Source organism: Salvia splendens, chromosome 8 (genome assembly GCF_004379255.2).
Source record: "Salvia splendens isolate huo1 chromosome 8, SspV2, whole genome shotgun sequence".
NCBI classification, from domain to species: Eukaryota; Viridiplantae; Streptophyta; class Magnoliopsida; order Lamiales; family Lamiaceae; genus Salvia; species Salvia splendens.
Genome location: NC_056039.1, coordinates 22271367 through 22295982, shown reverse-complemented (window position 1 = coordinate 22295982; position 24616 = coordinate 22271367). Strand labels below are relative to the sequence as shown.

Here is a 24616-nt window from a genome sequence, read left to right as displayed (position 1 = left end):
AACTCAAATCCCGAAGAGTACCATTTTCAAAAGACGACGTAAACACACGTTTAAATCCTAACACCACCATACATGTTCAAACACAAAAACATAAAGATTAAGGTCTTAAGACACAATTTAAAACATAGCAGCGGATAAATAAGGTTCAAGAGAGTCAAGGCTCACGCCTATGTATGACGACACAACATATCCTAGGGTCTTTAGCCAGCTCAACATCCCGCTCAACCTGCAAAATTTTTAAAAGAAATTGCAGGGCTGAGTACTTGTTGTACTCAATGGGCTCATGCCGAAAACATTTATATAGTTATGTCATCCATACCAGTGATCTCGAGTTTTATACGTAGTAAAGAAAATATCACGAGAACACAAAAAAGTTTCCTAGACTGGCCAGTCAAATAATCTCCCCACTTTTCACATCAATCCAACAATCACAACCACAGTGCAACGAAAGTGTGGCCACACTATTCGCCCACGAGACCGGCCGACTTGCAAGGACGGCTCACGATCCCACCAGTGTACACAGACCGATAGGGTTTACGGCCCCACTCGGACCCGAATTCGTTTCACAAAACAGCCATATAGCCTAACGGAGTAAACTCATACGAACTAGGCATCAGGCACACAATCTCATAACAAAAAAGTCCATGGCATGACATAACAGTTAAACCACCCTTGTATCTCATCATAATATTTTTTTTCGGAAAAATAAAGAGGTTTGAAAAGAAAGCCCACCTCGTTCTCTTAGCAATTCACAACCCAACTTAGCAACTCTCGATCCTCGAGTTCACGACTACACAACACCCTTTTCAAAGACAACACAATTAGTTTCCCCAACAACATATTACTATGCATGTCCTATCGATTCTCTCGTTGTTTTTCTCAAATTCCCGACCCAACATACGTCACAAGGATGGGAGAACACATCGTAACACATTTCGATTTATCACACGTGATCACATCATTTAAACACGTTCCTCGGACATACATGTATCACATAATACTTTTAAACATGAAAATAAGTGTTATTTTAACAAGGCAGAAACTGGCAGAACTGCGCGACCGTTTTGTAAAAATCACTATAAATTCACCCGACCTCAAAAGAAGCTAAATTTTAGTCACAATACAGAGGACACATTCAAGTTCATCCATGAAAATTTTCACACTGAAATCACGTCATTTATTTAGTCATATCACATATTAAACTCTCTGGTCGGAACATACAATTTCTGACAGTTTGCGCAGTTCATTTGAAAAATTCACCGTAAATTCATCCGATGCCCAAAAAGGATGAAAATTTAACACGACTCAGAAGACACTTCAAATTTTCATATAGTTTAAGAATCACATCAATCGGAGGTCATTTGGTCAGTCAAACAGAAAACGAAACATTCATGGCGAGAACTCACGTTTCTGGCAGATTTGCGCAGTCAACTTCAAAAATTTATTAAAAATTCATTTTTCGATAAAAGAGGCTGAAATTCACACGAGAGACAGAAAACATCTTTATGTTTACTCAGTAAAAATTTCGTAGCAAAATTCGTTCGTTTGATGGGTCGAATACAGATCATAAGTCACTGGTCGAGCATTACAGAATTCTGGTTCAAAATTGAAAATAGGGTTTTTTAAATTTCCACAACGAAAACACCGATTCTTCATGCTCGAAAACACATAATCATGCTTACACGTTACTCAAACACATATTTGCATACAAACTCATATCATTCACCACATATTTCGATCCAACACACATGGTTTCAACCAACAAATGCAAAAATCAAACAAGTTCTTACGAACACACGATTTCCCCCCGTTAAAACTTGCGATCTATCAAACCTACACTCTCTACATGCATGTAGGACTCAAAACATGGTTCAAAAGAGAAGGAGGAGGAAAAGTGTGCGAATATACCTTCCTTTGACAAAACGAATCGGTAGAAACGTGGAATGGAGCGATTCGTCGGAGGTTCTCGAAGGTAACTTCAACGGGTTGCAAGAACAAGGGTTGGATGGAGGATTTTTGGAGATGGGAGAGTGGGAGAGATGAAGAACCGTGTGGGAGAGGGAGAGAGAGGGGTGGGCGAAATTTTGAAGGTATGGGGGCTAGGGTTTGATAAGTTGGTATTTATTTGCTAGGTTTAAGTCCATGAATGAATTAAATAAATAAATTGTGGGGAATTAAAATATAGGCCAATGAATAAAAATCCCACAATTATAAAGAGCCTAATTTTCGAAAATTATAGCTGCAAATTAATAAGGGATTATTTGATATTTACTTGGAGAGAAATAAATCCACAATTTGGGAAATAAAAAAAATAATGAATACAAGGAAACAATTAAATTAAATCTCCAAGTAGGAAAATTATGGTGGGGGCCGAAAATTTCAAGGACTTTGCACAAGGAAATTATTTAAATCCCCAATTAAAATAGAATAGGATTTAAATTTGGTAATTTCTTTTATGGAAAAAGGCTCCCATAACAATCAATTAAATTCCCACAAGGAAAATAATAGTATGGGGCGTGTGACATGGAAGGGAAGTAGTAGAAAAATATTCACATCCCCAATTAAATTGACATAGAAATTTATTTGAATTAGGAGGGATTCCACAAATTAGGAAACAAATAAAAATACTCTCCAAAATTTATTGGAGAGGGCCGAAAATTGCTAGGCTAAATAGCCAAGGAAATATCCCAACTCTCTATTTATTCTGGGTGAAGAAATAAATTATCACATGATTTAATTGGATTAAATTCAAAGGATGGAAGTCAATAAAGCACCAATTAAATCAAGGGAAAATAATCCAATCTCCTATTGGAGATTTTCGAAACTCCCAAGGAAAAATAAAATGGAGTTCGAATTTCATGTAGTACAATTTAGGGGTCATTAGTTTGGATTTAACTTGGATTAAAGTCCCAAAACAATTAATTAAATCCACAAAAAGAAGTACTATTTCAATAATTAGGAAGGCCATATATTTCAATGAATCGACTCGAGAAAGAAATAAATGCATGATCTTATTAATTATTTCCCTTCCTTGGAAAAGTATAGAATTCGAGCTCATCAATCACGTTAAACACGATAATTCATTCCACGTAAGGTCACTTAAATCACATAAAATCAAACGTTTTAAAAAAAACAAAATTCCAATAACATAATAAAAAGGGTCACAAAAGTTTGGGATGTTACATCCTTCCCCTCTAAACAGAAATTTCGTCCCGAAATTTGATCGTCTCACACAAACAGCTCGGGAAACTTTTCTTTCATCTTATCTTCTAATTCCCACGTAGCTTCCTCGAGACCATGGTGCTTCCACAACACCTTCACGGACGCTATCGACTTGTTTCGAAGCTCTTGTACCTTCCGATCTAGTATTGCTTCGGGCCTATCTTGAGCTTCCTTGATCCTTGCGCGGATTTGATGCACCATTTCAGTCATCTCCTTTATAGCCTCGGGCCCTAACATCTTCCTCTCGCCGACCTCATCCCAGTAAAGTGGGGACTGACACTTCCTGCCGTACAAGGCTTCATACGGAGCCATATCGATCGTCGCTTGATAGCTATTGTTGTAGGCGAATTCAACCAATGGTAGAACAGTTTCCCAACCTTCTCCTCGATCTAGGACAACGCCTCGCAACATATCCTCAAGCGTCTGAATCGTCCTCTCTGACTGTCCATCCGATTGCGGGTGATAAGCAGTGCTGAAGTTCAGTCGTGTGCCCAATTCGCGTTGCAAACTCGTCCAAAACTTCGAAGTGAACTTCGTATCGCGGTCGGACACGATGGTCTTTGGCACTCCATGCAATCGCACCACTTCATTCACGTAGAGCTTAGCTAACTTATCCGCGCCTTATGTAATCTTGATCGGTAAGAAGTGCGCGCTTTTAGTAAGTCGATCAATGATCACCCAGATCGCAGTGTTGCCCTTCTGTGACTTTGGTAAACCCGTCACGAAAACCATAGCTAGATGTTCCCACTTCCATTCAGGGATTTCGAGCGGTTGCAACTTCCCATATGGCCGCCGATGTAAGGCCTTCACTTGTTGGCATGCTAGACATCGTTCCACATATGACGCTACATCCCCTTTCATCCCATTCCACCAAAACCGTTGCTTCAAATCCCGATACATCTTCGTGCTTCCGGGGTGTGCGGTGTAAGGCGTGTCATGCGCTTCACTCAAAATCTCCTCTTTTAGCACCTCATCGCTTGGCACACACAATCGTCCATCGTACGTCAAGGAATTATCCGCCTCCTCGAGGTAATGATCAAGCTTCTCGGCTCTCACTTTCGCGCGTAAATCCTCCAACTTTCCATCACGTCGCTGGGCTTCTATGAGTTTGGTTCTCAAATCTGGCTCAATCACTAGTGTCGCCAATTTTGCACCTACTGTCTCGGGCGCTTTCACTATTTCCAAACTCATCTTGTCAAACTCGTGAATCAAAGCTTCCTCTTGCGTTAGGAAATAAGCTAGTTGAGGTTGGTTCTTCCTACTCAAGCCATCGGCGACCACGTTCGCCTTGCCCGGATGGTAATTAATACCGCAGTCATAGTCTTTCACGACCTCTAACCAACGTCGTTGTCGCATGTTTAGCTCCTTCTGCTCGAAGAAGTACTTGAGACTCTTGTGATCGGTGTAGATTTCGCATCTCACTCCATAGAGATGATGTCTCCAAATTTTCAGTGCATGCACCACTGCTGCTAACTCCAAATCATGCGTCGGAAAAATTCAACTCATTCGGTCTTAGCTGTCGGGAAGCATATGCTATCACCTTCCCATCTTGCATTAACACACATCCTAATCCTACTTTCGACGCGTCCGTATAGACGGCGAAGTCCTTGTCGGGTTCTGGTACCGCTAGGACTGGTGCTGTAGTCAATTTCTCCTTCAATAATTGGAAACTCGCCTCGCACTCTGGCGTCCAAACTACCTTAATTCCTTTCTTTAGTAGTTGCGTCATCGGTCTCGCAATCTTAGAGAATCCCTCGATGAATCGTCGATAATATCCCGCCAATCCCAAGAAACTGCGGATTTCACTTGGCGTTTTCGGCGATTTCCAATTCTGTACGGCCTCGACCTTTGCCGGGTCTACTTGAATCCCGTTTGCCGTCACAATATGACCAAGGAAGTTCACTCGAGTCAACCAAAACTCACACTTACTAAACTTGGCATAAAGTTTCTCCCTTTGCAACGTTTCCGACACTGTTCGTAGGTGCTGTCCATGCTCCTCTTCGTTCTTCGAGTATACCAACACGTCGTCGATGAAGACTAACACAAACTTATCAAGATACTCGTGGAAAACTCGGTTCATTAAGTCCATGAAAACGGCTGGGGCGTTGGTCAGCCCAAATGGCATCACGACGAATTCGTAATGGCCATAGCGAGTGCGAAAAGCAGTCTTAGGAACATCCTCTCGTCGGACCTTTAGTTGATGATACCCTGATCTCAAATCCATTTTCGAGAATACGCCCGCTCCTCGAAGTTGGTCAAACAAGTCATCAATCCTAGGCAGTGGGTACTTATTCTTCAAGGTCATCTTGTTGAGCTCACGATAGTCGATGCACATCCTCATCGTCCCATCCTTCTTCTTAACGAACAAAACTGGCGCTCCCCATGGTGACACACTGGGTCGAATGAAACCCAAGTCTAACAGTTCCTGCAACTGGACCTTCAACTCGGCCAACTCCTTAGGGGCCATTCGGTATGGCGCCTTTGATACTGGCGCTGACCCTGGTTCTAAATCAATGGTGAACTCCACCTGTCTGTCGGGTGGCGGTCCTGGCAAGGCTTCGGGGAACACCTCGGGAAAATCTCGCACCACTGCCACGTCTTCCACTCTCAATTCTTTCTTTTCTTCCCCATTCAAGTATACCAGATACGCCGGACGCCCTTTTCTTATCATCGTAGTTGCTTGCAAAGCAGAGATTATGGAGGTTCGCCGGTTCATGGAGATCCCATACACTATAGTCGGCTCTTCGTCCGGGGCTTGAAAGGAAATCTGCCTCTCTTTACAGTAAATCGTTGCGTGGTTCTCGGTAAGCCAATCCATTCCCAAGATTATGTCTACATTCTCCAAAGGCATAACGTGTAAGAGTTGAGCCACTACTCTTAGTTCTCCTAACACAAACTCTATGTTCGAGCAAGTTCTCACAATATCAATCAGTCCTCCAACCGGTGAAGACACATTCAAACTCGATTCAAGCATAGCAGTAGGGAGTTCTAAGGCATTCACACATGACATGGAAATAAAAGAGTGCGAAGCACCCGTATCAAACAGCACAATAATAGGCAATTGTTGGAGCTTTCCCATACCTGCCAAATTCTCCTTGCCCTTGTTGGCTTGGGGTTCCTGCCCTAGATTCCCCTTGAGTGCATATGCCCTTGCTTGCTGTGGGGCCACTTGTCGGATTGGTTGAGGCTGCTGTGGTGGCCTCTGTCCTTGCCCATTCTTCACTCCACCTTTGTTGTTGTTTGGGCACTCTCGAGACATGTGCCCGTTTCCACCGCAGGCGTAACACCGAATGTCTCCAACTCGGCACTCCCCAACATGATGCTTGGAGCACCGATTACAGTAGGGTGTTCTCTGCGGGTTTCCTCTCTGCTGTGGCACAATTTGGCGCCCATGATTCTGCGGCTGCCGAAAAGTGGAAAAACGCCTCTTGTTGTCAAAAGGAGTTCGGTTTCCCTCCCACTTCCTTTTGTCTCTAAAATTCACTGGGGGTGCAGACGGTGCAGGATTTGTTATCCTCTCATTCTTGGGCAGTGCTTCCTCCACATCTAAGGCACAGCCCAACACCTCGGAATAAGGAATTCCCCTCCGACTAGCCACTGCTACCCTTATCTCTGTCCTAAGGCCGGAACGAAACTTCGCAGCCATCTTCTCGTCTGTATCCACCAATTCTGGTGCATAACGCGTCATCTCACATAGGGTGCGGTCGTACTCTGTGACCGTCATACTTCCTTGCTTCAACGTGTGGAACTCCACTACCTTCGCCCGCCGATAACTTTCCGGAACATACTTGTTGTAAACCTCTTCCTTAAAATCCTCCCAAGTGAGCGCCTCACGGCGAGCGGGGTCCATGGTTCTCTTCTTCGTTTCCCACCAAAAGTCAGCGGGTCCTGTCAGCTGATACGTCACGCAGGCCAGGCGTTCCCTGTCCGTGCATCCCATAAACTCAAAGATACACTCAATGTCGCGTACCCACGCCTCCGCCTTCGGGGGCTCTTCCAATCCATCGAACTTAGGTGGGTTCTCTTTCCGAAAGGCTTTGATATACTCCCTTTCGTTTGGTTGGGGTAGAGGTGGTGGTAGAGGCGGGGGTGGATTCCCGACACTTCCTTCTGTCTGTTCCCCCACGTTGTTCTCCACACGCGGACCACGTCTACGTCTTGGAGGCCTGTTGATCTAAAACACAGGGTAGCACCGTTGTGAGTACATCGTTATCAAAACACCACCACTTTCATGCATGCGTACAGTACAATAAAAACACAAGTACTTAAAGGCATATAAAAAGGGAAACTTCCATAAACAACGTGGAAAGGAAAAACAAAGGCATTCGTTTGGAAAACAAAAAGGTACTACTTCCATCGTCTTAACAACTTAAGGGAAAAGAAACAACATCACCCATCTATCTAGTGCTAATATCCTCTTCCGGGTCCTCTTCCTCTTCTACGTGGTACTCATCAATCATACGGAGATCTTCTTCGTCATCCATACTATCATCCGTGTTAACATCCACGTAGTCATCTTCGAAACCCGGGACCATGCCTTCTTGTGGTACGGCTTCTCTTACTGCCGTTGGTTTAACCTCGATCACATCTTTGTCTTCCCAAAAGGTCTCATCTTCTTCTTTCTCTGTCGATGGTGGTCGCTCGGAAAGTGAGTCAATCAAAGCACAGGTTAAGGCCTTTAGAAAACCTTTCATGTCGTCGGCCATCATCTGGTTTCTTGGTTCGTACCACGTGAACCGACTGGCTGTTGTTTCCATCCAAGGCTCCCAATTGTCGGGCATCAACTCAATTAGTCTCCTTATGCCACCATAGGCCGTTACATGGTACCCGCAGACATCTCGCCATAGGGTCTCAAAACGGGCAACAACCTCTCTCAAGGCTTTGCCTTCCTCACTCTCATAGTGGTCGTAATCGTATATCGTTTGTCGCATTCTGGCACTATACTGACTGCTCTTAAGCGCGGTTCGTTTCGTTCGTACCATCTACGTGGAGACGAAAATTTTCTTTTAAAAGACCAAATTGTATTATTGTTTGAAAAAGTTGTTAAGTTTGTCGCGTGGTTTGAAAATTTGTTGTTGTCTTAACGTATTCATACCATCTCGATATCACATTTGTACATACAATACATGTCCAAATTATCACGCCAATCATACTTGTATTCCACGAAATCATGCTATTACAACATCATATTTACGCACATAATACGTGTTTAAGTTATCATACCCAGTATGCTCACATAATCACTCCATTACAACTCAACCTCATGCATATCATTCATTCACACGTATAAACTTGTCAATGTCATATCATATCATCATACATTTTCATGCACTACTCTTCTATACTTCCAACAATTTAAACATACCTCACTTTCATCGGTTGAGCGTGATGCTTTGGATGTTGAGCCTTCATGACACTTCTAGTCAAATAAAGGTTCACTAACTTAGACTTAAAGTGAAAGAAGACTCTCGGACCAGAGCGAAAGAACAAAGCTCTGATACCACTCTGTCACGACCGCCCATACAAGGGGTACCACAAACGCGGCGATCGTGACCGACATGCATGGGTTACAATTTAAAAAGAACAACTAAATTAATTTGAAGAAATGAAAACAACTTAGTTTAAAGATTTTAAGGTTATTTTTTTTCCCATTGTCTTTTTAAAAGTATTTTATCTTATGTCTTTACAAAAAAAAAACCTTAAAATCTTTAAACTAAGTTGTTTTCCTTTCTTCAAATTAATTTAGTTGTTCTTTTTAAATTGTAACCCATGCATGTCGGTCACGATCGCCGCGTTTGTGGTACCCCTTGTATGGGCGGTCGTGACATGTATACATAAAAATTAAGTGGGATTATAATTTTGGTTTCTATCTTGACACAGCTAGAAGTTGATTTAAGCAGGCAACGCCATGCTTGACACCTAGAGGAGAAAAGAAGGCTTGACAGGATGTTGGAGAACAAGGTTTTCTTAACTTGTTATGTTATTTGATAGTATTATACTAACATTTTTTAGCAAGGATATTGTGCTTGCACATTTGGGTAGTAGTACATCAATACTCGACTAAATGGTTCACTAAGGCCATCCACAATAGGAATAGCCCACCAATAGCCCAGCCATAGCCTAGCCACAAACTCCTCCTGCCACATCATCAACACTAAAAATCCTCCTGCCACATCATAAATAGCCCAGCCATAGCCTAGCCACATCATAAATAGCCCAGCCACATCAATGGCCACATCACTAATAACAATTATATAAAAATGAAATAATTAACAATCACACAATATACGGAATTTAATTTACGAGACATATACGGGAAACATTAATAATACTATTAAAATTTTAAAAAGTACAATAATTTAAAAAAAGTACAATAATTTAAAAAAATTACAATAATTAACAAAAAAGTACAATAATTCACTCCTCTGCTCCGTCGTCGTCTCCGTCGTTGTCGGCACTGAGACCCGCTACTCCCTGAAGTAGGCTCGTTGTTGAGATCCATTTACCGTTGTTGATCTTGTACAGAAATTTAGATAGAGAGAGTGCTCATTAAAACAAGTGGTGCGAATGAAAATGACGTCCAAGACGCGTATATATAGTGTTTCGAAAAAAAAATATCGCGCTAGGTGGTGCGCTAGGCAATCCGGACGCTGCAATAGCGCCGAGCGAATCGCCCAGCGCACCGCCTAGCGCCACGGAACCGCCGAGCGCTAGGCGGTTTTTAATTCCGGAAATGGCTGAGCGGTTGCAATAGATCGCCTAGCGCACCGCCTAGCGTCGGCGCTCGGCTAAGCGGTGCGCTAGGCGCTATTGTGGATGGCCTAATAGTGTTTGATAGTATTTGTATATTTCTGAGTATGTGACAATTCTTTAATTAAGAGTTGCTGATGACCATCAATAATATGAAATGAAAATGCTTGTGCATCATTTGGTTGGTGAAAATGAAACTATGCCCTTTCATATTCTGGTAAGGGGTTATAGTATTTGGTAGTGTGCAAATTGTCCATTCTGAATTTCATAATGTGAGTATGCTGTGTATAATTGGCATATTACTTGGTGAATTGAAGGAAAGCTGAAAGGGAAGCCAAGAAGTAAAAGGAGAGGCAGAAAAGGTATACATTGTGTTGTGTTTGAAATCATGATTCACTTAGGGGGTGTTGGATCAATTTGCAAGATAATATCCTATGATTAAATTTATATTATGTTTGGTTCATGAGAATGCATTTCATGACTTAGTATTCATGTTATAATTAGTCATAGCCAAACCCCCTCCTACTAAATATTCTCACAACTTAATCTTGTTGGTTTCTGGAATTACAAGAGATAACAGTAGGGCGTAATACAACCCAAAATAAGGAATGCAAATGGAAAACTGAATTACAACTGAAAATTGAAACAACTAAACGGTGAAGTTTGATAGCCGAGTCAAGGAGGCCTCTTCCCGCAAGACGAGATACGCCCCGGTAGTGCTCTCGGTTTGGCGTGTCGTCCCCAAAGGTAAAACGGCTACGTCTCTGGTGAAGCAGCACCACTATCAGCAGAGCTCCGGGGAACTGGATGGAGGAGAGGGCAGAGCTTCGACAGAAAGACAATGCAGAGAGGGAGAGAGTTTATGATGCAAATGCTTGTGAATGTTGTGCTAAGATGCATGGAATGGCTAGCCTATTTATAGGCTCAGTCCACTGCTGGGGGGTCAACAGCCATGATGGCTGTCATCATTGCGAGAGTGTAATTGCCGAACGTTACGACCGTTACGAGAGCTTGTGGCAGGCGTGTGCCTTTCGCGTGTGGAGCGTGTGGATTTCTGACGTGGCAGCCATGTAGGCTTTGACTGAGCCACGCTTGACAATGTGTCAAGCCACTTGGATTGCTGACTCGGCGGTGGTCTAAAAAGATTAGTAATGGTCCAGGCCCAAGCCCAAAGACCAATTGCCAAGATCCAAGTCCAAGTCCGAGATCGAGATCGGGACCGGGCCCGGGCCCGAGACCACGACCGCGACCACGACCACGACCACGGGCACGGGATCGGGCGGGCGAGCGGCGGCGGCGGCGCGCGCGTATGTGAGCGTGTGGGCTCTTTCACCCATCTTGGTCCACTATAATTATTAAGTAGAATAAAGTCACTTAATTTAAACATATTAAAAGATGTGTTACTTCTCCAATGTGGGATAATTAATACTAGTTAATTATTCCCTAAGCTCAAACTCCAAGCTTTAATTAAAAGCTAATATGCCCAACTTTAATCCACTATTTCTCACTCACCGGAAATCGGATTTGAGAGAGTGAATATACTACATTTATCTACGTAAAATATAGATCGACGCTATATCATTTAATTTCAAAAAATTAAATATCTCGTCACATGTATTATTTGGTCAAAATCCATTGACCGGGCATATTTAATCTATGATTTTTACAATCCCCCACATGAGTGGAAATAGCCGAATGCATATGCATGCAGACACAAGCTCAACCCTCGAGAGGTATATAAGCATAAGGATAGGTAGTTGTTGGCTTTGAACCCTCCATAGTCGACACCATCGGATACACATGCGGCTTAGTAGCGCGATGCTTTGAACTAATCCCCCACAACGTGCACCGAGACAATGGTGTTAACGCTTAAACACCTCAACCTCATCCGTTCTCACGTTTTGTGTCCATTGCGGTCTTGGACATCACTTTGGATTCATAAGTGCGTTTTATGAAGCGACCACACTTCGCACTTACATAAGTGATTCTTAGTCAAGTACCTTGCCATACTTGGTCTCTTTGAGAACTCCATCTCTTTGAGATCCTTAAGAACCATTAAAAGTCATAGACTTAGCCTTTACCACTAGGCAAGTTCTCCAACACTCTATTGCTCTCTAGGGAATAGATATAGTTAAGTGTTTCTCATGAACTCTCATAGGTCAGTTGTCCCTTTGAACCAAGTTCTTGGGATCTCTAGTCATCATGGTTGGGTTACCACTATGATAATTCTCTAGTTTGTGGATTTCAAACCCATTCCCTCTAGCAACTTATTCATTTGATCATGGTTTAACTGGTCAGCGGATCCGCTAGATTATCTATTGACTTCACGTAGTCAATTGTAATCATCCCTGTTGTGATCAAATGTCTCACGGTGTTATGTCATCGACGTATATGTCGAGACTTACCTTTATAGAAACCATTGTTTGCCCTTCCAATAGCTGCTTGGCTATCGCAGTGGATCAGCACTGGTGGCACTGGCTTAGACCAACATGGGATGTCTTCAAGGAAGTTCTTAAGCCAATCAGCTTCCTCACCCGCCTTGTCTAAGGCGATGAACTCCGATTCCATGGTTGATCGGGCTATACATGTCTGTTTTGTGGATTTCCATGATACATCACTACCCCCAATAGTAAAGACGTATCCACTTGTTGAATGTGAGTCTCTATTGTCGGATATCCAATTTACATCACAGTACCCTTCAAGTACCGGGGGGTATCTCAAGAAGTGTAGCCCAAGATTTTGAGTATGTTTTAAATATCTCAAAACCCTCACAAGAGCTCTCCAATGCTCTTTGCTTGGATTGCTCATGTAACGACTCAACTTGTTCACGGCACAAGCAATGTCGGGTCGAGTGCAATTAGTTAAGTACATAATGCATCCGATGACCCGTACATACTCTTCTTGTGCAACGGGCTCGCCTTTGTTCTTGCTCAAGTGAACATCGAGTTCAATTGGAGTCTTAACCGGCGCGTCGTCATAGGCTTTGAATTTATTCAATATCTTCTCAACATAATGCGATTGTGTTAAGATGATTCCATCAAACGTTCTTAGAATCTTCATTCCAAGAATTACATCGGCTAGACCCATGTCTTTCATGTCAATGTTTCTCTTTAACATGGCCTTTGTATCGTTAATTACTTGAGTGTTGCTACCCAAGATTAACATATCATCAACGTATAGACACACTATAACATGACCGTTATTAGTGCTCTTGATGTAGACACATTTGTCGCACTCATTGATCTTGAACCCATTTGATAACATCACATTATCAAATTTCAAGTGCCATTGCAATGGCGCTTGTTTCAATCCATATAGAGACTTTACGAGCTTGCATACATTTTTCTCTTGTCCAGGTACTACATACCCTTCGGGTTGTTCCATATAGATTTCATCTTCTAGTTCACCATTTAGAAACGCGGTCTTTACATCCATTTGATGAATCTCTAGATTGAGCAATGCAGCAATAGCGAGAAGCACTCGGATAGATGTAATCCTTGTTACAGGTGAGTAGGTATCGAAGAAGTGATGTCCTTCCTTTTGTTTAAAACCCTTTACTACTAATCGGGCTTTATACTTATCCACTGTTCCATCGGCCTTAAATTTCCTTTTAAGTACCCATTTGCAACCTAGAGGTTTCGCACCTTCAGGTAGATCTACCAACACCCAAGTGTGGTTTAGCAAAATTGAATCAATTTCGCTTTGAACAGCTTCTCTCCAATGCAACCCGTCTGGGCCATCGAAGGCTACTTTTATAGATGTCAGTTCTTCATCTAACATAAAAGCAATGTAGTCAGGACCAAATGTTTTTGGTGTTCTGACCCTACTACCACGTCTTAGTACTGTATCATTTGGATCGGGCCTTGCACGCTTGCGTGATTTAGGTTCCTCATCCACTGATTTAGAACTAGTGGCTTCAATCTCCACTGGTTTAGAACTAGTGCCTTCTTCTTCAATTCTTGTCTCAGAATTGGTTAAGACTTTTTCCTTGTCTTTGCAAGGAAATGTATTTTCGAGAAATACAGCATTCCTTGACTCAATTGTTGTTCCTAGAGTAATAGTCGATATTTCAGACTTGTGAACAACAAATCGATATGCACTACTATTAAGTGCATATCCAATGAAGATGCAATCAACCGTTTTAGGTCCGATTGTAACTTCTTTGGGCGGAGGAACCATCACCTTAGCCAAACACCCCCACACTTTGAGGTATTTGTAGGATGGCTTCCTTCCCTTCCACAACTCATAAGGAGTAACATCTTTTCCTTTGAGAGGGATCTTATTCAAGATATAGTTGGCTGTCAATACAGTTTCCCCCAACATGTTATGTGGTAATCCTGAAGTCAGAAGCAATGCATTCATCATCTCTTTTAGAGTTTGATTTTTGCGTTCTGCAACACCATTAGATTGTGGTGAATATGGTGCAGTCGTTTGATGAATTATACCACTTGCGTTGCATAACTCCTCAAACGGGGCTACATATTCGCCTCCTTTATCGTTTCGAATCGTTTTGATTTTACAACCAAGTTGAATCTCAACTTCGTTCTTATAATTTTTGAACGCTTCTATTGCTTCATCTTTACTTCTTAAAAGATAAATGTAGCAATACCTTGTGCAATCATCTATGAAAGTGATAAAGTACTTTTTACCACCTCTAGTTTGCACCATCTTTAAATCACATACGTCCGTGTGAACTAATTCAAGGGGTTTTGTGCTTCGTTCCACCGAGTGAAACAGCAACTTAGTCATTTTTGCATCAAGACAAATTTCACATTTATCTTGGATATTCAATTCATTAGCCTTTAGTAAATCTAAATTCACTAATCTTTTAATGGCTTTTGAATTCACATGTCCCAATCTACAATGCCACAAATTTGAACACTCAGTCAAGTAAGAGGAAGTAGATGCTTTATTATTAGCCAAAGGCTTCGCAACACTGCGAGTTGCCACACTAAATTTGAAAAGCCCGTCGGTTACATAACCTTTCCCAAGGGATTTTCCAAACTTATACAATACAAACCTATCAGACTCAAATACAAGTTTAAACCCCTTATTAACTAGTATTGATCCTGACACTAGGTTCTTGCGGATGTCCGGGACATGCAGCACATCCTTCAGCGTTATTGTGACGCCAGACGTCATCATGAGGATCACATTTCCGATGCCAAGGACTTCGGAGGATGCTTGATTCCCCATGTTGATCTTCCTCCATTCAACAGCAGTGTAGGAGGCAAACTTGCTCCTATCTGAGCAGACATGAGCAGTAGCGCCGGTGTCGATGTACCAGCCACCCTTGTTATCAACAAGGTTAACCTCTTCAGTGACCACAGCAATGAGGTCATTTTCATCCCAGTCCTTGAACTCCTTCTCAACGACGTGGACAGCCGGCTTCTTCTTCTTGCTGAGGCAGTCCTTTGCAAAGTGGTCCGGTTTGCCACATTTGTAGCAATCGCCTTCAAACTTCTTTGTAGGCTGTTTTCCCTTCCCTTTGTCAGTTGGACGATTTGGGCTAGGGCGTTTGTTGGGGGACCGCCCCGCTCCAACAGATTGGCTTTGGCTTCAAGTGAGGTGAAGCCCTTAGCCTTTTGGTCGCTTTTGCGCACATCAGCCTCAATGCGCAATTTCACGATCAAGTCTTCAAGGGTCATCTGCTTTCGCTTGTGCTTGAGATAGCTCTTGAAGTCCTTCCAACTAGGAGGAAGCTTGTCAATGATCGTGCACCTTAGGAATTTGTCGGGCAAGGTCATCCCTTCAGCCACTAATGCGTGGATGATCAATTGGAGCACTTGAACTTGCTCCATGATGGGTCGAGAATCGACCATCTTGTAGTCCATAAACTTGGATGCTACAACTTGTTCAGTACCTGCAGCATTATCTATGCTATACTTCTTTTCTAGGCTTTCCCACATTTGTTTAGATGTGGTTACATTGGAGTATACATTGTAGAGGCTATCATCTAATGCACTTAAAATAAAATTTTTACATAGATAATCCCCTTTTCTCCAAGCTTCATAGTCCGCCATGACTTCGAGCCTAGTCTCTTGATCACTTGGCGCGGGCGGCTCGTTTTCCGTGAGGAAGTTGGCGATGCCCAATGTTGTCAAATAGAACAACATCTTTTGGTACCACCTTTTGAAGTCAGATCCTCCAAACTTTGGTGGCTTCTCGGCAGGTGGCATCATTCTTGGTGCCAAAGGTGCCGCACTTGGTCCATGGAAGGAACCAATTCCGTTGCCTCCGAAGGAGCCAACAACATGGTTGGGCATAGAGCCCCCACCATTCATGTTAGGCATAGAGCCCGCCATGGTCATGTTGGGCATAGAGCCCGTCATGTTCATATTGGTCCCGGAGGAGCCAATACCCATGTTGGTCCCGAAGGAACCAGCACCTGTGTGAGACCTGAAGGCCCCAGCACCTGTGTGAGACCCAAAGGCCCCAGCACTCGATCCATTAAAGGATCCGAAGGAACCACTAAAAGTGGAACCAACCGATCCACTCGAGGTGGATCCGCCAGTGTGCTCAAGGGGGTTAACGAACTCCCAAGGGGTTGTTGATGAAGATGGGTAGCGCCCTGGAGTGGGCATCATCGTCGGAATCGACGAAGTGTTGACCGGTCCAGTGGTCGCCATGTTGGAGGAAATGGCGGCGGCGGAGGTGGCAACAGCGGTGTTGGATTCAGTCGACATCTCCAGCAAAGGTGTTAAAGGTTTCGAAAGTTTTAATTTCAGTTAAGTCCAAATTCCTTCAAAAGCAAGTTCTATCTCGTCTTGCGATTGTTGTTTTCTGGGATTACAAGAGATAACAGTAAGGCGTAATACAACCCAAAAGAAGGAATACAAATGGAAAACTGAACTGAAATTACAACTGAAAATTGAAACAACTAAACCGTGAAGTTTGATAGCCGAGTCGAGGATGCCTCTTCCCGCAAGACGAGATACGCCCCGGTAGTGCTCTCGGTTTGGCGTGTCGTCCCCAAAGGTAAAACGGCTAGGTCTCTGGTGAAGCAGCACCGCTATCAGCAGAGCTCCGGCGAACTGGATGGAGGAGAGGACAGAGCTTCGACAGAAAGACAATGCAGAGAGGGAGAGAGTTTATGATGCAAATGCTTCTGAATGTTGTGCTAAGATGCATGGAATGGCTAGCCTATTTATAGGCTCAGTCTACTGCTGGGGGGTCAACAGCCATGATGGCTGTCATCATTGCGAGAGTGTATCTGCCGAACGTTACGAGAGCTTGTGGCAGGCGTGTGCCTTTCGCGTGTGGAGCGTGTGGATTTCTCATGTGGCAGCCGTGTAGGCTTTTACTGAGCCACGCTTAACAATGTGTCAAGCCAATTGGATTGCTGACTCGGCGGTGGTCTAAAAAGATTAGTAATGGTCCAGACCCAAGCCCAAAGACCACCCAAAGACCAATTGCCAAGATGCAAGTCCAAGTCCGAGATCAAGACCGGGACCGGGCCCTGGGCCCGAGACTGCGACCGAGACTGCGACCGCGACCTGACCACGACCACGACCAAGACCACGACCACGAGCATGGGCTCGGGCTCAGGCGGGCGAGCGGCGGCGGAGGTGCGCGCGTGTGCGCGCGTGTGGGCTCTTTCACCCATCTTGGTCCACTATAATTATTAAGTAGCATAAAGTCACTTAATTTAAACACATTAAAAGATGTGTTACTTCTCCAATGTGGGATAATTAACACTAGTTAATTATTCCCTAAGCTCAAACTCCAAGCTTTAATTAAAAGCTAATTATGCCCAATTTTAATCCACTATTTCTCACTCACCGGAAATCGGATTTGAGAAAGTGAATATACTACATTTATCTACGTAAAATGTAGATCGACGCTATATCATTTAATTTCACAAAATTAAATGTCTCGTCACATTTATTATTTGGTTAAAATCTATTGACCGGACATATTTAATCCATGATTTTTACAAATCTTAGATTATATCTTGCTAGCATTTTATCTAGTAAACAAAACACCACCTTAGTTTTTCATAAAGACTAAATTCTGTGAGGATTTTACAAAGATGGAGATGCGAAACAAAGAGGAGGCTGAACGTAAGGATGAAATTGCTGAAAAGCAGAGGCAGAGAGAGCGCGAGATGGGCATGGCTGTAGTCCATCCTCCGTCTGCTACGCCTACACCTAGACCTGCAAAGTTCGTTCCAAGGTTCAGAAGAGCGGCTGCTGAGGGTCATGGGCAGGCTGCAGCTCATCTTCCGGCTGCTACCGCTGATAAATAGTGTCCGTAGGCATGCAGCTTGGGCCAGGACTTGGAAATCCGCTGTTGAAGCATGATTTATGGGTGGCTTTTTAAGACTTGAGTCAGTTATGTTGATGAATTTGTTTTTCTATTGATATGTTTTGTTTTAAGATACAAATATTTTTTAATTTCTTCTTCTTTTGATTTTATCTCTCCATATCGATTAATAATCCCGCATCGTCCACCAAATCGCAGATAACCACATCCATTACCCCCCGATCCCACTTCATTTGCTTCGTACTCACTTCCTCCCATAGAAATAGGCTATCTGGGATTATTTAAATTGAATGTGTAATCCATACTAATATCAAGGGAGAGTTGTGTGAAATTTTACAGTAATGTTATTTTGGAGGAAAATGTAGTTATTGGGTGATAAAAATGGCAATTTGTTGGACCTTCTCATTGTCCAATGCATTATAGAGAAATTTGGCTTCTCAAAGAAGTTTTGAAACCCTTTTGAAGAGTGATAGACTCATGGGCGGACCCATGCGGTAGAGTGATGGGGTAAAAAGCCCTCAATGAAAATATTTTTTAAACTATTTTCTTTTATAAAATTTTGTAATTTATCCAAATTTAGTGTAAATTATGGTGTAAAAGCTTTTACAAATGATTTAAAACATCAAAAAATATACTACTTAGGAACAAATTTTAAAAATCTCAGCCCCTATCGATATTTTTTTCTGCGTCCGCCCTTGGTGATAGTTGTGAAGAGTGCTTGTGCACCCCTGCACAGCCGCTGCCTAACAACTCTGTTGACGAGGCGGCGGCTGGACCACATGCTGGCAATCCCGATGCCATCCCCGGAACCTGAGACTCACGAGAGAGGGATGTGTGAATGTTCATGTATGTATGAGTATGAGTTGTGTATTATGTGTGCAGTGAAAAGAATGAGGAAGATTGGAAGAGAGAAGAGGAACGTACCTGGAATTGGTGACCGGCGACGGCAGTTGATGTTGGAAATTATTTATCATCATATATGTTGGAATCATGTTTTGTCAATGGACTTTGACCAATAATAAATGCGACGAGACATTTAATTTTATAAAATTAAATGTAATAGCGACGATCTACTTTCGGAGTAAATGACCATTGTATATTCATTTTCTCCAAACCGATTCCCGGTGAGTGAGAAATTATGAATTAAAGTTTGTCACAATTGTGAGCTATAAAAGAGTTATGGGATAAAACCATGAGATTAATTAAAAGAGTTAATTATCCCACATTGGTGGAGAGAACCTTATTAAACATGTAGTTAATAAGATGAATTATTACGTGTAATAATTATAGTGGACTAAGATGGGCAGTAGAGCCCACGCGTGCACGCTGCCTCATCACGAGCCGCGCTCTGTGCACTGTGTCATGTGACCCGTGCACCGTGCCCCATCCGTCGGGTGCCATGTGTCAAAAGGTTCACGATGGATCCGACGCACACTAGGTGCTAAAAGGTCCACGTCGAACCCCGACGTATAGCCGGTCCCAAACGGTCCACGTTGGACCCCGACGCATAGCGGGTGACAAAAGCTCTGTCACGACCACATCTCCCTAGTCAAAGAAAGTGTAACTATATCGCGACTAAAACTTACTGAAACTGTCTCAACTCATCATAAGATACTTAAATCAAAGGAACATTGTCTGAAATGTGTTGAGGGTACAAATCATACCGAATCAGAGTAGTTATGGAACAATTGTCTTTGCTAAAAACAAGTTCAAAATTTGCGCAACGGTAGAGTACCAAGACAGATGTAATATGTATGAAGACATACTACACCAGCTATCTTCCTACTTATTTAGCCTTCTGTCCCAACACCTCCTCAGCCTTGACAACGATCAACCTGCACATTAAGGAAAACAATATGCAGGGCTGAGTACTTGATGCACTCATTGGGCTCATGCCGAAAATATTTTCTCTTTTAGTTGTCAGCCAAGCTGAGTGAACGCGAGATTTTTTAAAATAAGTCTCGGTCACTAAAACTGTTATTTCTTTCTGAAAATAGGCTGCAGTCATTTAAACTTCTGATGATGTACCATATCTAATCTGTGTGAACCGGGAATGTTGCCACATTCCACGATCACCGGATCGGCCAACCTGGCGCTAGCACACGGTCCCTATGTGTACACTAGTCCGAGTAGGGTTTGCGGCCCTACTGGGACCCGAATTCGATTTAACTTGATTGGCATAGCCAACAGATAGGTAACCATAAATAAAACAAGGCATGACAACTCATCTAAAAAATATTCACGTTTTCACATAAAATCACATTTCAAAGAAAAGCCCACCTCGTTGGCTTAAACTCTTTCAAACAAGTGCTTTTCCTGTCCTGAGATTACGCGTCGTGCGGCGACGTTCCTTTACAAAAATTAATATACTTAAATTAGGCTTTAAGTAATTATTCATCTTGCATGAATGCATGCCTAAGCGTGTGCTCTTTATTTTTTTTTCTTCTTTCTAAAATTTAGAAATCTGAATTCTTTAATTAAATCGGTGATTTAATTTATTCAGAAACTGACCGAACTATTCGGGCACGATAAATTCCTGAATTATCTTGTATTTTAAAACACTTTATGCGACTAATAAAGTCTGCTTTAAATTATTTATCGAATACTACTTCACACGGCATAATAATTTCCCTTCTTCCGCGGCTTGGGAAATTTCTCTTCTTAAATCCCGAATTAAAAAAAAACTGTTATGGGCAGTGGCCCAATTATTTAATTTAGTTTCGGCCAAACTTAAAATGTGCATCAGCCCAAATCTGTACTCTCCTTCATCTTTTCTCCCTCTCTCTTTTCTATGGCCCAAGTAAAATTAAATCACGTCCAATGGAGAAATGTACTCCCTCTCTACCGCCGGCCACCTCACTTCTTTTCCCCATTTTCAATTAACCTCCCTCATATTAAGCCCTAGTCTACCTCTGTCTCTCCTCGTGAATTCTGAGAGGCTTTCCCCCATCGCCGCTGTACTCTTGGCTCGGCTGTCGGAGTATCGCTGGCTCGAGCCCCTCAATTCCTGGGGTCGCCTGCGATTCGTACCCACCGGATTCGGTGGGAGCAGCTCCCTCTTCGGCTCCTGTCGTCTCGCACAGCTGCCCTCTAGATGCCGCCGTCCGCGACCGCCCTTACTACTCCGACAGCCCGCAGCACCGCCCTCACTGGCGGTTTTCCCCGCTGCTGCCTCTCTGCGTTTGGCGTCGCACCGGGGCCGCCGCTTCACTATCGGAGTAGCTGCTGTTTCGTAAGCAGCTCGTAGCTTCTGCCGACGCCACACGCTCATCCGTCGGCGAAGTTCGGAGCCTTCCGCTGTCTCCGCCGGCAATACTCACTGTCGCCACCGCCCATAAGCCATGCCGCTTCCTCGGCAAAAGCTAAGTCTCCAGTTCTTTTACATTTAGCTAATAACATGTTTTTTTTTCTTAGATTCATGGCATCATGAGACTCAGGTTTGAGGGCAAGCTGAGCAAATTAGTTACTAAGCTTGAACAGAGTGGTACCAATCTTATCTTATGTTATATTGTATTCTGATGTGAATGAGCCTACAGCTCCTGGACATGCTCTGAATTTGGTGGCATATGGAGGTGTACTCGTGAGGTTATTGTGGCTGCACATAGCCTCAGTTTCTGGCTATCCTTTATGCTGAAATTTAACCGAAATTGGCTCTATGTGGGGGTTTTAGTACTTGGTTTATTTATTGCTTTTGTTGGTTTAGGGCAGGTGTACCACAATTGACTGATTTTCCTTGGCAATGGCAGGTATGAATGGAGGGGTACAAGCTGCAAGTTCTCAGCTTTGCAGTGTGCGACTGCAGGAGTGAGATCTGCCGGCTGTGCTTGCCCTTTCTAGCCAATCTTTCTCCCATTTTATGAAAGGTAAGGTTCCTCTTCCTTTTTCCAACACAGGGTGTTAGTTTGTCTTTTACACCATGCATCTAAAACCTCACCTAATGTGTGTTTCGGTCTGTTTTTATTTTTGTTAGGTATTGGCAGCGCCCAAGGCTAGCTGCCGAGGTTGCTTCCCTCGTGGTCTCGCCCTCTCGGGCCTTTTGGAATATGGGCCGAGACGTCCCGGTGACAAAGGCCAATGTAGTTGTTAGCGATTTCTAAATGTAATAGTGTAGCTTGACTTTTATTTTCGTTTTTCATGTTGACAAGTCTCTGTAATCTTTAATATTTATTCATTTCAAGCATTTGTAATTTATTAGCTCCCTGGTGTCTTCGTCCCCCTTCATATCCTCCTCTGGAGCCTCCTCATCATCTCCATCTCCGGTGCCGCTCTTCATGGGCTGAAGCTCGTCGCTGGAATCCGACGTGTCCTCCATCTCTGCCCTGTCCCTGCGACGGCCGAGAGCTCGAGACGACTGTTTGATAAGGCTCATTTCTTGCATTAGTTTAAGGGTAAAATGTACTATACTTGATCGGTTTATCGTGCAAAGCAAGTGTTAAATGTGCAGGAATGCCGCTTGACCAAAGCAACAAGACCAAACTGATCAAGCGAGTACAATTGGCGAAAAAGGCCAGATTTCGGGGTTGATCAAGGGGAGTAATCAAGCAGTTAAGGAGGGGACCACTGGATGTCAGAAGAAGGACACGCGAGGCTATGAGCTGGATGGTGCGCAGCATTCTGTTATCAAGGACAACGTTCTAGAAGGGGACACGTGCTGATATATGAGACGCAAGGACGGAGCTGAGTCACGAATTTGTTACTTAAAAGCGTCGTCGTTCTAGATGAAGAGCACATAGCAATCAATGAGTCGCTCACTCTCAGAATGAGCGAATATTCCCTGCCAAGATCGTTATCCAGTTGGAGGTCGTGCTGAGCTTATAAATAGAGAATGTGCCACCACATGAAAAACATCCGATCCTTTACTTTCCGCCTAGTTTAGCTTAGTTCTCTAGCTTAGTTCAGTTCTCTAGAATAGCTTAACTTAGCTTAGATAAAGTAATATTTAGTTCAGTTCTCTAGAATAGCCTCGGCGTAGTCTTAAGTTTCCCGCCGAGGCTCTTCTCGGTTTTACTTGCTTTCATAATTTCCAGAGTGTTAGCTTAGTTTAAAATTCACGCTGTACTGTTCTAGTTTAATCGAAGTTGTTTTCGTTTTCATCCTCGCATTTACTGCTTTAGTTTCAGTTTCGTTATGATGCACTTGATCCAGTAGTTAAATTTACCTTGTTCAAATTAGCCAGTTTAATTCTATCTAGAGTAAAATCAGTAGTTAAAAAACTCCCAAGTTAAAGCGTGGAAGCAGCCAACCCCCTGTTCACTATTCACACACTTGATACACCAACTTCTCTGTGGGATCGACCCCGAACTTGCCACTTTACTGTTAAAGTAGTGCAAAATTGAGAGTTATAAATTACTTTGGTGGGTAAACGAGCGAAAGCGAGATCGACTTGATCAAGTGGCAACGACATTTGCTAACTGATCCAACCGGTTCAGTTATCTTTCCATATAACTTGGTCCGAATTCGCGCTTGTCGTTCATAAAAACCTCGCCAAAATTGCACCGTTGCCGGGGAAGTATGGTGTTATTTTATGTTTGTGCGTAGTGCGTAGGAGTACATAATCTTATATCTTTATTTTCTCATTTTGTTTTTTTACTGTTGATGAGAAGGTACCAACGCGGAGGACACTGGAATCATCCCTTTTTACACAGAGAGACTTACACGCATTGGAGAGTCTAGGAAGTCGACGTCGTTACCACTCGTTACAGAGCCGCACAAGCAGCCGCAGCCGCTGAACAACTGACCAGCGAAGAAGAAGAGAAGAACACATAGCCCAAACCACCACCACCTGGACAAGCAGAGATGGACTTCGTCGACAATGACTAGGGAATTGGCTCTCTGCACGCTCATGATAAGAAGGAGCCCACACATGCCATTGCCGTGACTCCTGGAATGCGGACCATTGCAATCAAGTCAGGAGTACTGGCCGTTCTATCCTACTTTTATGGCCTTTCAAAGGAGTGTTCGTAAGCTTTCCTGGAGGAATTTTTACCGATATTGTGATATCCAGCCTGTACCGGCTGGATCTACGTCTGAAGATTATAGGCTGAAGGCAATCCCTTTCGTTTTGAAGGGCGAAGCTGGAGTATGGCTATCGAGACTGCCAGAAGGGTCCATCAAAACATAGGCCGAGTTCCGAATGATCTTCCCAGATCGTTTCTTCCCCGCGTAAAAAACGAGTGCCCTGAAAAGGGAAATCACAGAAGCCATATAGGAGTACGATGAGCCCCTTGGCCAGTATTGGGATAGATTCCAAGGGCTGATTCAAGCATGCCCCAATCACAAGCTGGGGGAGCGGGAGATCTACTTGATCTTCTATGGTGGACTGACAGTCGACAGCAAGAACGATCTAAACCTCGCAGCTCAAGGGGATTTCTCGAAAACC

At 43.3% G+C, this 24616-nt stretch overlaps 1 long non-coding RNA gene across 1 annotated transcript; it reads left to right on the top strand.

The window, feature by feature from the left end:
- The first annotated feature begins 21003 nt into the window (after positions 1–21003).
- On the top strand, positions 21004–22431 carry LOC121746186. The gene is made up of 2 exons (XR_006038921.1): positions 21004–22100; positions 22208–22431. It is a non-coding gene; the product is annotated as an uncharacterized LOC121746186 (long non-coding RNA).
- The last annotated feature ends 2185 nt before the right edge of the window (positions 22432–24616 follow it).